Source organism: Neophocaena asiaeorientalis, unplaced genomic scaffold, assembly GCF_003031525.2.
Source record: "Neophocaena asiaeorientalis asiaeorientalis breed wild unplaced genomic scaffold, Neophocaena_asiaeorientalis_V1.1 scaffold164, whole genome shotgun sequence".
NCBI lineage: Eukaryota > Metazoa > Chordata > Mammalia > Artiodactyla > Phocoenidae > Neophocaena > Neophocaena asiaeorientalis.
The window spans coordinates 1,256,556-1,269,310 of record NW_020173727.1 but is presented as its reverse complement, the minus strand read 5'-3'; the positions used below and the strand labels follow the sequence as shown (position 1 = coordinate 1,269,310).

At 39.4% G+C, this 12,755-nt stretch overlaps 1 protein-coding gene across 2 annotated transcripts in view; it reads left to right on the top strand.

Moving 5' to 3' along the window:
- DPY19L1 (dpy-19 like C-mannosyltransferase 1) overlaps nucleotides 1–12,755 on the top strand; it is a 97,357-nt gene that overhangs the window by 22,365 nt on the left and 62,237 nt on the right. The window lies entirely within an intron of this gene.

Below are 12,755 nucleotides of genomic sequence, written 5' to 3'. Positions count from 1 at the left end.
ATATGTGTTTATAATATATACTAGAATAGTGAGATAATGATTGATTTATAGTTCAGTTTTATAACAATGTCATTTCTAATATATCTGTTTGTAGATACAAAAATATTTCCCATTTGAATGATTTTACTATTGGCTTAGCTAGCCACATTTAAAATAATTTTAAAGGTTTAAGTAGAGCAGGATGGGGCTATTTGATAAATATTAAATATTCATAGGCATTTGTGCATAAGCAGTATATACTGTTTACATAAAATATAAAGGAAAGAACCACTCATTATCAAATGGTGTTAATGACTATTTTGCTGATGTTAAATAGAAATATATTCTATACAGATAGTGAATACCTGACCTCATTTACTTCATAGTTGAGCAACATTTCTAAAACTAAAAGATAGACAAATTTTCTGAGTTTTGTATTTCTGTTTCTTCTTTATTTTGGCCATTCCTTACATTACTTGCTTGAACTATTTTACCTTCAGAGTATCTTTAGAATTTTCTTTTTTACTTCTTACTGATTCTTTGCGGTACAGAAGTATAGCGTATGTATGTGATTTTCAATTTGGGTTAATGAGTGTGAATCTGCTATTATCCTGTTATCTTCTTTGCTTTGGAAGTGTGGCATTCTTAGTTTAGTGCGCCTCAAAGAGTCTATTGCATCCTAGCTCAGTGTTTGAGTGTATAGCAGTTGCTTGATAAATATTTGTCAAATGAGGAAGCTATTAGAAGATCAACTTAAAATATATTTGCATAGAGATTTAAGATACTTAGAGCAAAGTCAGAAATATTAGCATGAAAGAAAGTTCTTTTAATTATGTAACTGGGGGAGACCGAAATGAAAACTCATGATTAAAAGATGATGTGAAAAATTTTGTTTTTGAAACAAGACACACAGAAATAACTTAACCAAAGTATCTGGTCATCAGGAGAGGGGGCTGACTTGAAGGAAAGCAAGGCCAGTGTGCCTTGTCTCATGAGAAGCCAGAGTTAGATGAGTTTGAGGGGATCTATCCATTTTGCTAAGTACTACCCAGCTGTCTTATGGATAGCTTTATTACATTTGGGAAATTAGATTTTAAGTAAGGGAAGTAAAACATGGAACATGGCATTATTACTAAATTGCTAATCTATAGTTATGCTGTTTTTCAATTGAAAGAATTTCTAAACATTTATTAAAGTAAACATTCAGTATCATTTTCGTATAATGCTTGCTATAACAACTGTTTCAGAGGCTGAAGGCACTATATCTGCCGCAGAGAATATGAGGTTCTAGTTTTGGTTGAGGGATTCTTGGTGGTGTGGGCCCTGGCCTGAGATTTTGTAGTCCGCAGACAGCAGTGTGCTCCCTACATGTTTGTTTGTTCAGTCAGCACATAAAGTGCGTACCAAGTGGTCTCTTTTTGAGACTGCGTGTTTGGGTTCTGAGAGCATGGTGGTGGGGTGAGGTGAGAGATGGCAGTGGTGGTAGGCGTGTGTCAGTAGAAGATAGACAGCAAGGATAAAGTGCTTACAGTTCTGGAGGCAGGAGAAATTTGTTCTGTGTGGAGCAGTCGATTTAGCTCCGCCTTGGAGGGTCAGAGCATTTTGGATAGGTGGAGGAGAAAAGAATCCCAGGGGCGAGCAAAGGTGGAAAATCTGGGATATGGAGGGGTTACAAGCAGATCAGTTTTACTGGGACGCAGATGATTGAGGAGGCGTTGTGGAAGAGTAAGATTGGAGAAATGAGTTGGGCTGGTTGATGAATGACCTTAATGCCAGGCTGTTTGAAACCACTTCCAAAGCAAGTGAAGGAAATCAGAAATTTGACCAATAGAGGGACAGGATTCAAGGTGAGCTATGATCTCATGTGACCCTTGACACCCACCTGCCCCCAGAGTCAGCCAGTGACTACTTCAGCACAGAGTCTGTCAAATTGCAGGGCTTTATCTAGGGGATTTTAAAATCAATTTAGTGAGTTAGGCCTAGCAACTTTTTTACATGAAAAAGAACACAAATGTAAAAAATAAAGTATACCATTACAAAATGGGTGTTATTTAGAGAAACTTCTGTTTGTTGCTTATTGTGTATATGTGTGTAGACGTACATGTGCTGAGTTGTGATGTAAAGTCTAATTTCTTATTGTAGTTTTAGGATGATAAAAAAAAAAAAACATCCACAGACCATTCACTGCTTAGGGTAGCAGGAGGGAGTGACTTTACCGTAAGAGGATTTGGGTCTTGCTAACTAGCTGTCTCTGGTTCTTCTCCCAGCTCTGAGGGCTGCATCCTGTTTCAGCTTCACCTACTTTACTGCTTTGTGCCCCAGCTGGCCCCTTTGTTGATGTTGTCCGACTCTTGTAGCTGGTGGTTTACCCTCTGGAACTGTGCTTGGATATAGAGACCCCACTAGTGTCACACATTTTCTTTTCCCTAAATAATGTCTTTAATCCTGTCCAAACACATCCGAAACTCTAGGATCGTCCACCCATCCCCAAATGACACCCAGTTCCTGTGCATTGTGGAGCCACGTGTATTCTCTTGACTGTTGCACTGCACCCTGGGGGCCCAGGTGTGTAAATTATACTCCAGTAGTGACTCTGGTTTATAATATGTTGAATCGAGTCTTCTGTCACTTTTTCTATCAGTTTTTTTCATTGCATTTTTAAGTGTTCTTGACATGAGTATTTTTAGCGGTGTCCAATTAGAGGTAGTTCTTAATGTTTTCTTCCTTGATTGTTAGGTTTGTCACCCTTCTAATTTTATAAAGTGGGATAAAGCGGCAGACTTCTTAACATGTAGGTTAAGAATAAAGAGGAGGATATCTTCAATTGAGTTTAGAATCTTTTTTATAAATTGTGTTTCTATTGAGAAATAAAAGTTGATATTTGTTTAGCAGATTAGAAATTTATAGGCAGATTGAGTATGACATTTTAAAATCCAGAAATATATGTTTTTAAACTCTCTCTCTCTGTGTCTCTCTCTCTCTCTCTCTATATATATATATATACACACACCCACACACACACACACACACACACACACACACACACGCGCGGGTTTTCTGAAGTCAAATAAGCCAGTTCATTTCACCGGAAATGGAAGTAGAAGGGAACATAGAAAACATAGCCAAATGGTGAAATGGGGCTGGGCTGCCAACCTCTGACTTAAGGAGATGAAGTAAGGTGTTTTTGCACACACAGCCTATTTCTGATGTACCTTCTTGTCTGGAATTCTCAGGATTTTGGTATTTCTTTAAAACACCTATTGTTGATTGTTTTCTAAAAGCTGTGTTGTGAAGACATAGTTACAGTTATATATTTCATAAGATACCCTGGTATTTCTCAGCCACAGACTGACAGTTTCTGGAGGCCAGTTTCTCAAGACCCCGCGTGTGCAAGTCTCTGTTCTGCCAGGGGGAGGGAACGTAGGAGAGTAGTTAGTAGGCTGTTACGAAAGTCCCCATTGCTTCTTTTGAGGGGAATTCAGTACATTCCTGAGGAGTGGAATCACTTACTAATAAATGCAAGCTTTTCTTGTTGGACCTGAGGGGCAGATATCATGCAAGTAATATTAATCCTTTCGTTCTTTGTCATTCAGTTTGATTTTAGTATTATTCTGGAGTGTGGGATGCTTCTTCACTAGTACACTGTGCATTGTTAAGTAAGAGTAGATCGGATGGTATGTATAGCTATTAATATTTACCCTGAAGCAGTGGTGTGCTGGTAAATGTTTAACAGCCAACTCTCGGGAAAAAATATACATATACCTAAAATTTATTATAAATTTTATTGATATAAAAGATGTGTACAAATAATAACAGTTTCTAAACAGGATTTTTTAGTTCTTTTTGGAAATAGCTCACCAGAAATACTCTGACTAGCTCAAATAAAAGGAGTGTGGTACTGGGATACAGAGGTCTTGTGGTATTAGGGACAGGAAACAAAGTATTTGGGCCTCATAAAAACTGAAAGTGGGAATTTGAAAGCCCTTTTAACCAAGGAGGCCTGTCCTCTCCATATCAACTCTCTCTCCTTCCCTCCTCCTACTCCACGTGTTTCCTGTCTCTATTACTTCTGATAGAGGTGTCTGTCTGGGCATGTGTGTGTCCCAGAAGTATGTGTATTTCCCCAGTTAGTTGGTTTCGTCCTTTTGCCTTGCTTTGAAATTCAAAGGAGGTCAAAACAAACTTTGTTTTTGAGGGTGAATATTTCTATTAGTGGAAAATTAATTTAGGACAGAATTAGTCCTGAAAGAGGGATGTCCATTTGAAGATGTGTTTTTGTTTTAAGGCTCATCCCCCTGTTGGTGTTACGGAGTTCATCCCTACTTGCTACCATGTAGTTATTCTTTTTTTTTTTTTTTTTTTTCGGTATGTGACCCTCTCCCTGTTGTGGCCTCTCCCATTGCGGAGCACAGGCTCCAGACACGCAGGCTCAGCGGCCACGGCTCATGGGCCCAGCCGCTCTGCGGCATGTGGGATCTTCCCGGACCGGGGCACAAACCTGTGTCCCCTGCATCAGCAGGCGGACTCTCAACCACTGCGCGACCAGGGAAGCCCATGTAGTTATTCTTTATTTGTTATTCTTTATTTGTCACCATCCTTCAGTCTGTCTTTCTTGGTTCCTTCCCTTCTGCCAAGGAATATGTGCATCTCTTACCTTTCCCTCTCAAAGGACAAAATTGAAGCAAGATTTTTTAATTGGACTACCCTTGGGTATCCTTGTCACCCCCAATCTAATCTTTAAAACTCCTGTTCCTTCCTCTACTGCAGTCTGGTCTCACCAGTGGTGAGGATGTGGTCCCATCCACCTGTACCACCTGCCCCTTTTACAGTGATTACCTGGCAGCCAGCCAAGCCATTCTTTTGTTTGGTTTTAATCTAAGGATGGTAAAATAATGCATAAAACCACTCAAGGTTTTCACGGAGAAGTGCTGTGAACAGCCTATAGGGACTCTGTTCCTGTCTTTTTGTGCTTAATTTTCTCTTTAGTCTCTCACTGATTATGGCTGCCACCATCTTTAGAGTTTCTACACCTCTCATAAAAACTGTAGCTGAAGGATGGACAAAAATTACTTTCCCACAATTCTTTTTTAAAAATTAATTAATTAATTAATGGCTGCATTGGGTCTTCGTTGCTGCAAGCGGGCTTTCTCTAGTTGTGGTGAGTGGGGGCTGCTCTTTGTTGTGGTGCACAGGCTTCTCTTGTTGTGGAGCACGGGCTCTAGGCATGTGGGCTTCAGTAGTTGTGGCACGTGGGCTCAGTAGTGGTGGCTCATGGGCTTAGTTGCTCCGTGGCATGTGGGATCTTCCCGGACCAGGGCTCGAACCCATGTCCCCTGCATTGGCAGGTGGATTCTTAACCACTGTACCACCAGGAAAGTCCCTCCCACAATTCTTAAGGCGAGAAATAGAGTAGAATCATTAAAGCACCTAAGTTTGAGTATGATTCTTAGATCTTGTAATAGAATCTTTGAGCCCTTTTCCATTCACTGTTCTACTGCAGGGTGCCCAGAAAATACCCCTTTTTGATTTTTAGGCTCTTTCAGCATGTAGCTCTCTGTTCTAGATCATCTGAGCAGATCTTCTTTAGAAATCATTGAGCATTGAGTAGAGTTGATGACTCTGAGTCCACTTATACGGTCTGGTAACTCTCCAGGCCCTGCTGCCTACTTGCACACTTGTTTGTTGTCCTCCATGGGAAATACTTTTACTGTACTTTACTTTTAGGGTCTTAAAAGAAACAGCTATATGAAATTCCTTACTTTATGTTTCGTGCATCTCTGTGATTTGAGTACATTACCTACTGTAGTACCCACTATCCTCTCTTAGGCAACTTTTATGTGTGAAATGTGTCCTACCTGTGGAATTGTATAAAATATTTAGATATATTTTTAAACAATAGTAAAGTAAACACCTGTGTACCCATCACTCAAATTAAGAAATAAATATCATTATTGGAAGCTTTCATTCACTTAAAATTCCTCCTTAGTGCATTTTCTTCCCTTTTCCCAGACCTCAGAGGAAATGGCATCCTAACTTTTGGTCTAAGTTTTTCCTTGCTTTTCTTTATAACTTTACCACCTATGTATATATTCTTAAATATGGTATATTGTTTAGTTTTGAAAAACTGTGGACATTGTTTTTTTAGTTTGACACGTATAAGTTTACTCTTTTCAATATTACTATTTTTTAGAATCCTATTTTGCTCTGTTTTTAGTACTCATATATGTGATTTTGTGGTCCATTAATTTTTCTTAGAATCATTTTGTTGACACATTACAATTTGAAATGAAGGGTAGCAGACTGTGTGTGGCATTTCAGTTTCCCTGAATGTGTATTTCTTTGATTGCACATCTCTCCCCAATTCATCCTCCTCCCTATAGAAGTGTGCCCCATAGTTTGGGATGGTCTGACGATTTGTGATGTTTCAGTTTGTTTTTTGAAGTTTTTGTTCTAATGGTTTTTCAAGCCAAAATTAATAAAATATACTATTTTATTTCCTTTAGTGATGAATAAGAACATCTGTTTTAATGTTGTCTGGAAGATTTTTATGATTGTTTTACTCATAGCTCTTTGTCTGACAAACAGGTCCCCAATTAAGTTTATTGAACTACTTTTTTTATTATATTCTACAGCTGGGTAAGAGACTTATTAGTGTGTTTTTAAAGTTAATTGTCATTATTTTGTGTGTACGTACATGACCTTGGCTTATTGGCTTTTTGTGATAAAATGCAGCAGCAGTTTTTTACCCCGTCTGTCTCCATAACCCATCCATTCCTTTGTCCAGAGAAACCACTTTCACATCTTTAAAATCTCAGCAATTCTACCATGGAAACCAGTAGCCCATACTTAGGTTCTTATAACCATGTAAATGTTGCTCACCGCTGAGTCACGTAGGGTAATTAATTGTTTACATGGTAACAGTTTCTTTCCTGTAGTTAATAATTGCCTATTATTTTGTTTTCCTTTGGTTTCTGTATACTGATTAATTCTAAACCACAACTAAACTGTAAAATGCTTAATTTATATGTTGCCAAATGTATAAAATTCACCATTTCAGTTCTCCCACCCCTAGTCCCTGGGGCCTCCCTCTTAGAGTCCTCTGTCTTCTGGTTCCACACTAGACTGATCACTCTCTAGGCTTGCATGCTGGAACTTTATATTTTACTTTTTCCACTTGATTTGACTGATTTTAGTATTTTATTTTCCTCAGACTTTGTTCCACTGTCTTCTAAGATTCAATTTGGCTTTTCAAAATTAAGTTCTGTTTTGCCATCAATTCCTTTTGTAAGTGGCTTTTTTTCCCTCTGGCAGCTTTTGGGTTCTTCTTTTTCATGTCTTAAATAAAGGTCATGATGTGGTAGATTTTGTTTCATCCTTTTCATTGGATACCCTGTGGGTTCTGTTCATTTGGACATGTGTATTCTTCTGTTCTGGGGAAAATTTTCTAGTATTATTCCTTGGATGACTTTCTCTTCTCCATTGTCTCTGTTTTTCTCAAAATCCTATTGTTTGGATATGGAACTCTTGGATTGAAATCTAATTTCTAGTTTTTTCCCTCCCTTATTTTATCTGTTACACTTTATTGTACTTTCTATGAGGTTTCCAACTCTCCTAAAGAGTTTTGAGCTTGAAGTTTTCTTCTGCTTCTTGCATTGTCTCTTGACTGCAGGTCCCCCTTCAATTTGTATTTGTTTCTGTTTTTCACGCTGAAAGCTTCCTCACAGCCTGGTGATCCTTAGCTTGACATTTATTTTTAAGAACGAGGTAGCTTGTAAAAGCAAGTTGGAAGGGTGTAAGGTGGATGGGACTTACTGGCTAGTGGCTTTTATTATAGAATGAACAGGTCGGGATCATCTTGTAGCTTCTTCATTTACCAGCCTCAGAAGCCTCTATACGGAGAGTGGAGGCACATTGGATTCTTAATCACTTCAGTGCAGAAGTGACACCAGGTACCAGTGACAATTGCCCACCCCCACCTCTTGTGGACACTTAGTGTGTGAGGGCTCAAGTGCACTCACCAAGGCAGGAAGCAGTATTCCCCGTCTCTCTTTTCCATTCCCTTTATTGCATTAAGGGAGCTTTTTGAGGAGAACTTTTAAATGATTTTCTTTATGAAGGTCTCTACATTTAATGTTTGCTGCTCAGTACCTATGTGACCACTCGGATCTGTCCCTGAATCTCCTTCTCCTTTGAATATTTACCTTTCTCTACCTGTTTCTGCTAAGTTCTTTACTGCTTCTCAGCTTTTGTGAGAAAAGCCTGGCCACTCTTTTGTAGACATAGCTACTCATCGGAAAATGCCTTCCACATGAGGAACCAACCACTCACAGAGTACAAAGAAAATCCAATTCTGGTTTTCTGTTTTTCTCTATTAGCTTTGGCCATTGGAGGTTCATAGTGGCTTCTTTGATACCAGAATTTTTTTTAGAACTACTTTATTTATAGATACGTTCCAGAAGCCTTGAGGGACTGGAAGATTAGTCTGTATGTCAAACCCCCCTTTTAATTTTGCTTAATAACCCCCTTTCTATCCTGAAGTGAATAGTCATAATTAATATAACCAGTTTTCCAACTCTGTCTTCTCATGATCCAACCCAAGTCACCTATGAAGTGACTCAGTGTTTTTTTTTAGGCTCTGTGGCAGAATAGACTAACTTTTTACATCAATTTCTTACTCCTTCCCTGCCCTCCACCTGTTTTAAGGAAAAGTTGACTTTCTTATTCTGTATGCTAATTTCACTTGCATTGTTTTATTTGACATTTTTTTGTTCTTCATTAATAAATCAAGCATTTACTGTTTATGCAGGCTGGATTTTTGGTTAAAAACGTTAAAGTAGGCTGTGAATTGAACCAGCTCAAACTTTTCCAGCTCCATGTTTTTTTTTGGTTTTTTGAATGTTCTATTAACTTGGCCTGCTAGCACATCTTTAATCATTTGGTCTAACAGTTGTATATGAATATTTAAAAGATGTGTATTTCTCTTCAGCATGCTTAAATTGATGAAAGTTATTGGTTGAAAATATTGGTGTCTTTTCTACAAAATCTGCCCCCTTTTATGTCATTATCTCAGCAAATTACATTTTTTTTTAAATTTAAAATTTTTGGCTGCGTCAGGTCTTTGTTGCTGTGCGCTGGCTTTCTCTAGTAGTGCAGGCTGGGGCTACTCTTGGTTGCAGTGCGTGGGCTTCTCATTGCGGTGGCTTCTCTTGTGGTGGAGCACGGGCTCTAGGTGCACAGGCTTCAGTAGTTGTGGCGTGTGGGCTCAGTAGTTGTGGCTTGGGGGCTCTAGAGCGCAGACTCAGTATTTGTGACACACGGGCTTAGTTGCTCCGTGGCATGTGGGATCTTCCCGGACCATGGATTGAACTCGTGTCCCCTGCATTGGCAGGCGGATTCTTAACCACTGTACCACCAGGGAAGTCCCTCAGCAAATGACACTTGACCACACTGTTTGTTGTCCAAGTCTAACCCTGAGAAGATATCCATGACTATCCCCTTTAGTTACCTCTGAAATCGAAGTAGTCACAAAATCCCGTTGGTTTCTTCCTTCAGAATATCTCTGGTATCCTTGCACTTCTTTATTTGTACCCTATCATTCTGCCTCCCTGGGATACCCTGGCATTCTCTGTCTCTCTGGGACATCCCAGCATCTCTCTTACTACGATACCATGGTATTCTCTCTCCCTAGGACTGCCTCAGCTCTGCCATCAGTCCAGTCCCCCACAAGGCTATTTGTTCACTGTGGGACTGTGACAAGGACAGTGCAACAGGAGCACAGGTTTTGGGGGAGAAGGAAGAACAGTGAAAGGGGTCTGGAAGTGTATGCAGGACCAGATCCCACATGGCATTTTAGACGTGTTTAGGGGTTTGAATTTCCTCCTGAGAACAATGGGATGCCAATGAAGGACTGAGTGGATAGTGTTAGTGTGATCGTATTAATTTCTTTTTAATGATGGCATGATGTAGAGAATACACTGTAGGAGGAGTGAGCCTGGATATAGTGAAGCTGTGCAGGAAGGTGCTGCCATTGTCCATGTGGAAGGGGATGGTGGCCTGAGCTAGTATAGTGGGGGTTGGATGGAGAGAAGCAGACAGACTCCATGATATTTGGGAGGCAGAGTTCATGAGGCTTTGTGATTGAGTTGTTCTTTTTAAAATAATTTTAGGACAGCACAGGTTTGCACGTTGGTGTAATTTTCTCCAGTGGTGCTCAACAGAGGGTTAAGAAGCTAGGTGTGCCTGTGAGGAAGGAGAAAGCTGTGAATAGTGGGGAATGAGCTGGAGTGTTGGGAGGTAACAGCTCTGAGGAGGGCAAGTGAAGAAATGAGCTGAGATGAGCAGGGTTTAATGAAAGGCTCAGGAGCAGTGTCTGGAAGTGACAATAGAGGTGGCTGCTGGCCTCACCTCCAGGTCTAGAGCCAATACAGGAGCATGACAGAGTGACTCCCACAGCAAGGTGAGGTTTCAAGGCAGGAGAAGGAAGCATCTGGGTAGAGGCTGAGGCTGATGGGGAAGGAAGTTTTCCACCGTGGAATGGAGGTCCCAGTAGCAATGACGTGAGATGTTGTATGTTTGACCACAAGATTCCCCCAAAATGAATGCCAACAGTCTTCTGATTGAATAGTTTTTATGTTTTCACTTACTCTTCAGATACCTTTTGAATCTCTGCCCTAGGAGAGGCTCAGTAGTAGGCACTCCAACAGCTGCAGTGATGTATCGAAAGTTCACAATCGAGTAAATAAAATATTATTTTTCTTGGCCCTGGCAGACAAAGAGTTAATTTAAAGGCATTAATGGTTTGCTTATAACAGACTGACAGGACCAAGCTGAGAACTTTTCTCAGCCTTCCTGATTCTCATTCTTTTTCTCACCTTTACTTTCTCTTTCCTTAATGCTCCAAAGTATCCCTGCCTCTAAGTTTAAGGGAAGATGCTCAGCTCTCAGCCAGGCCTGGTGGGCTAGCAGGTGCTGAGGATTACATATCAAACTTGAGACTGGAAATTCTCTTAATTGATTTCTTTCCAAAATATTCTCTCATATGCTCTTTCTTAAGCATTTATACAGCAAGAAAACTCACTCCAAGGGTAATTTAATATCATTTTGAATTACTACTTTCATTTTCTCTTTGAACTTTGCGTGTTTCATCATTCTTTGGTAAATAGAGGTAAAAACCTCTGAGATTAACACAGCCTACCAAAATGTGATGATTGGTTTGAATCTGCTTCACTGAAAAGTTTGGGAAAGAAGAGAATTATAAAATTATTAAACGTTAGAACTGAAAAGTATTTTTAAGATCTTTTACATTCTCACCCCCTTATTTTATATCTAAGGAAATCAAGGCTCAAAAGATTAATGGGATGTATGAGTAAATGTGGTAAATGTTTGCCAAGCTCAGAATCCTTTCAGATTTGCACAGTAGGAACTTTCATATTTTCTCACAGGTGGTAGTTGGTAATATTGCAGAAGAAATGTTTTTTTTTTAACCACTAGGGAATGCTGAAATATCAACTGTAATGGAAAAAAAAATCAATTTTAAGTATTCTGATTACTACATCTTTTCTGTTTAGCAAAATAAAATGACCTATGTGATAGGCATTAAGGATTGGAGGGTAGGAAGGTAAATGCTGGGAACACTATTTTGGATTTATTGCAAGTCATGTCATTTCCTAGTGATTGTAACTTAGAACATTCCTCGTAGATAAGCAAAGTTTATTCTCTCCTCCTGGCTATGCAGGGCCTGAATATACCAGAAAGTCTGCCTCCCTGCTTTATTAGTTAAGCAAAGGTGTCTATATAATCATGGAAGATGCTGTGCCATAACCTGTAGTATATTAGAACACTATATAATTTTGAGGTAAGGAAGACCTTCACAGACAAGACAGGAAATGCAGAAGAAATAAATTAAAATATTGACATTTTACTATGAAATTAACTACATAAAATTAAAATTTTTTTTCTGACAGAATACACTGTAAATTATATCAGAAGATTTTGTCACACACGACAGTAAAAAAATTTGTATCCCTAATCTTTAAATAGGGAAACAGAGAATCCAAAAGGAAAACAGACAAGAATGTGAACATACAATTCACAGAAGAGTAAATGAAGAAAACAGAACAAAACAGCCCACTAAAATGATGCTTTGTTGTAAAGCAACTATACTCCAATAAAAATTAATAAAAAAAATTTTTAAAAAGTAAAATGATGGCTTGTACAAATAGGCAGGAAGAACAAATCAAAATAACAGTGAGAAAAACATTTTTGCCCTTCCTGTGGGCAAAATGTAAAAGGATCTGGGCATATTGGGTGCTGTGTTATAGAGATACGGACCCCTCATAGATTGGTGAGGGTGTGGACTGGAATGGCTTCTCTGGAAAGTTCACGTTCTTTGACTTGGCAGTCTCACACGTCTATTCAATAGAAATAAAGGCACCATTTTTTTTTTACATGTACAGCGATGTTATTTTAACATTTAAAAACTATAGCAAGGAATTGAAAAACATTTGTATGACCAATAACAGGAAAAGGGCTGAAAAAATTGCAGTGTGTTTGTACTGTGCAATATTTGACATCTCTTAAAATAAAAAGAATGCCTTGGGGCTTCCCTGGTGGCGCAGTGGTTGAGAGTCCGCCTGCCAATGCAGGGGACACGGGTTCGTGCCCCGGTCCGGGAAGATCCCACATGGGCCTGTGAGCCATGGCCGCTGAGCCTGCGCGTCCGGAGCTCTGCAGCGGGAGAGGCCACAACAGTGAGAGGCCCGTGTACTGCAAAAAAA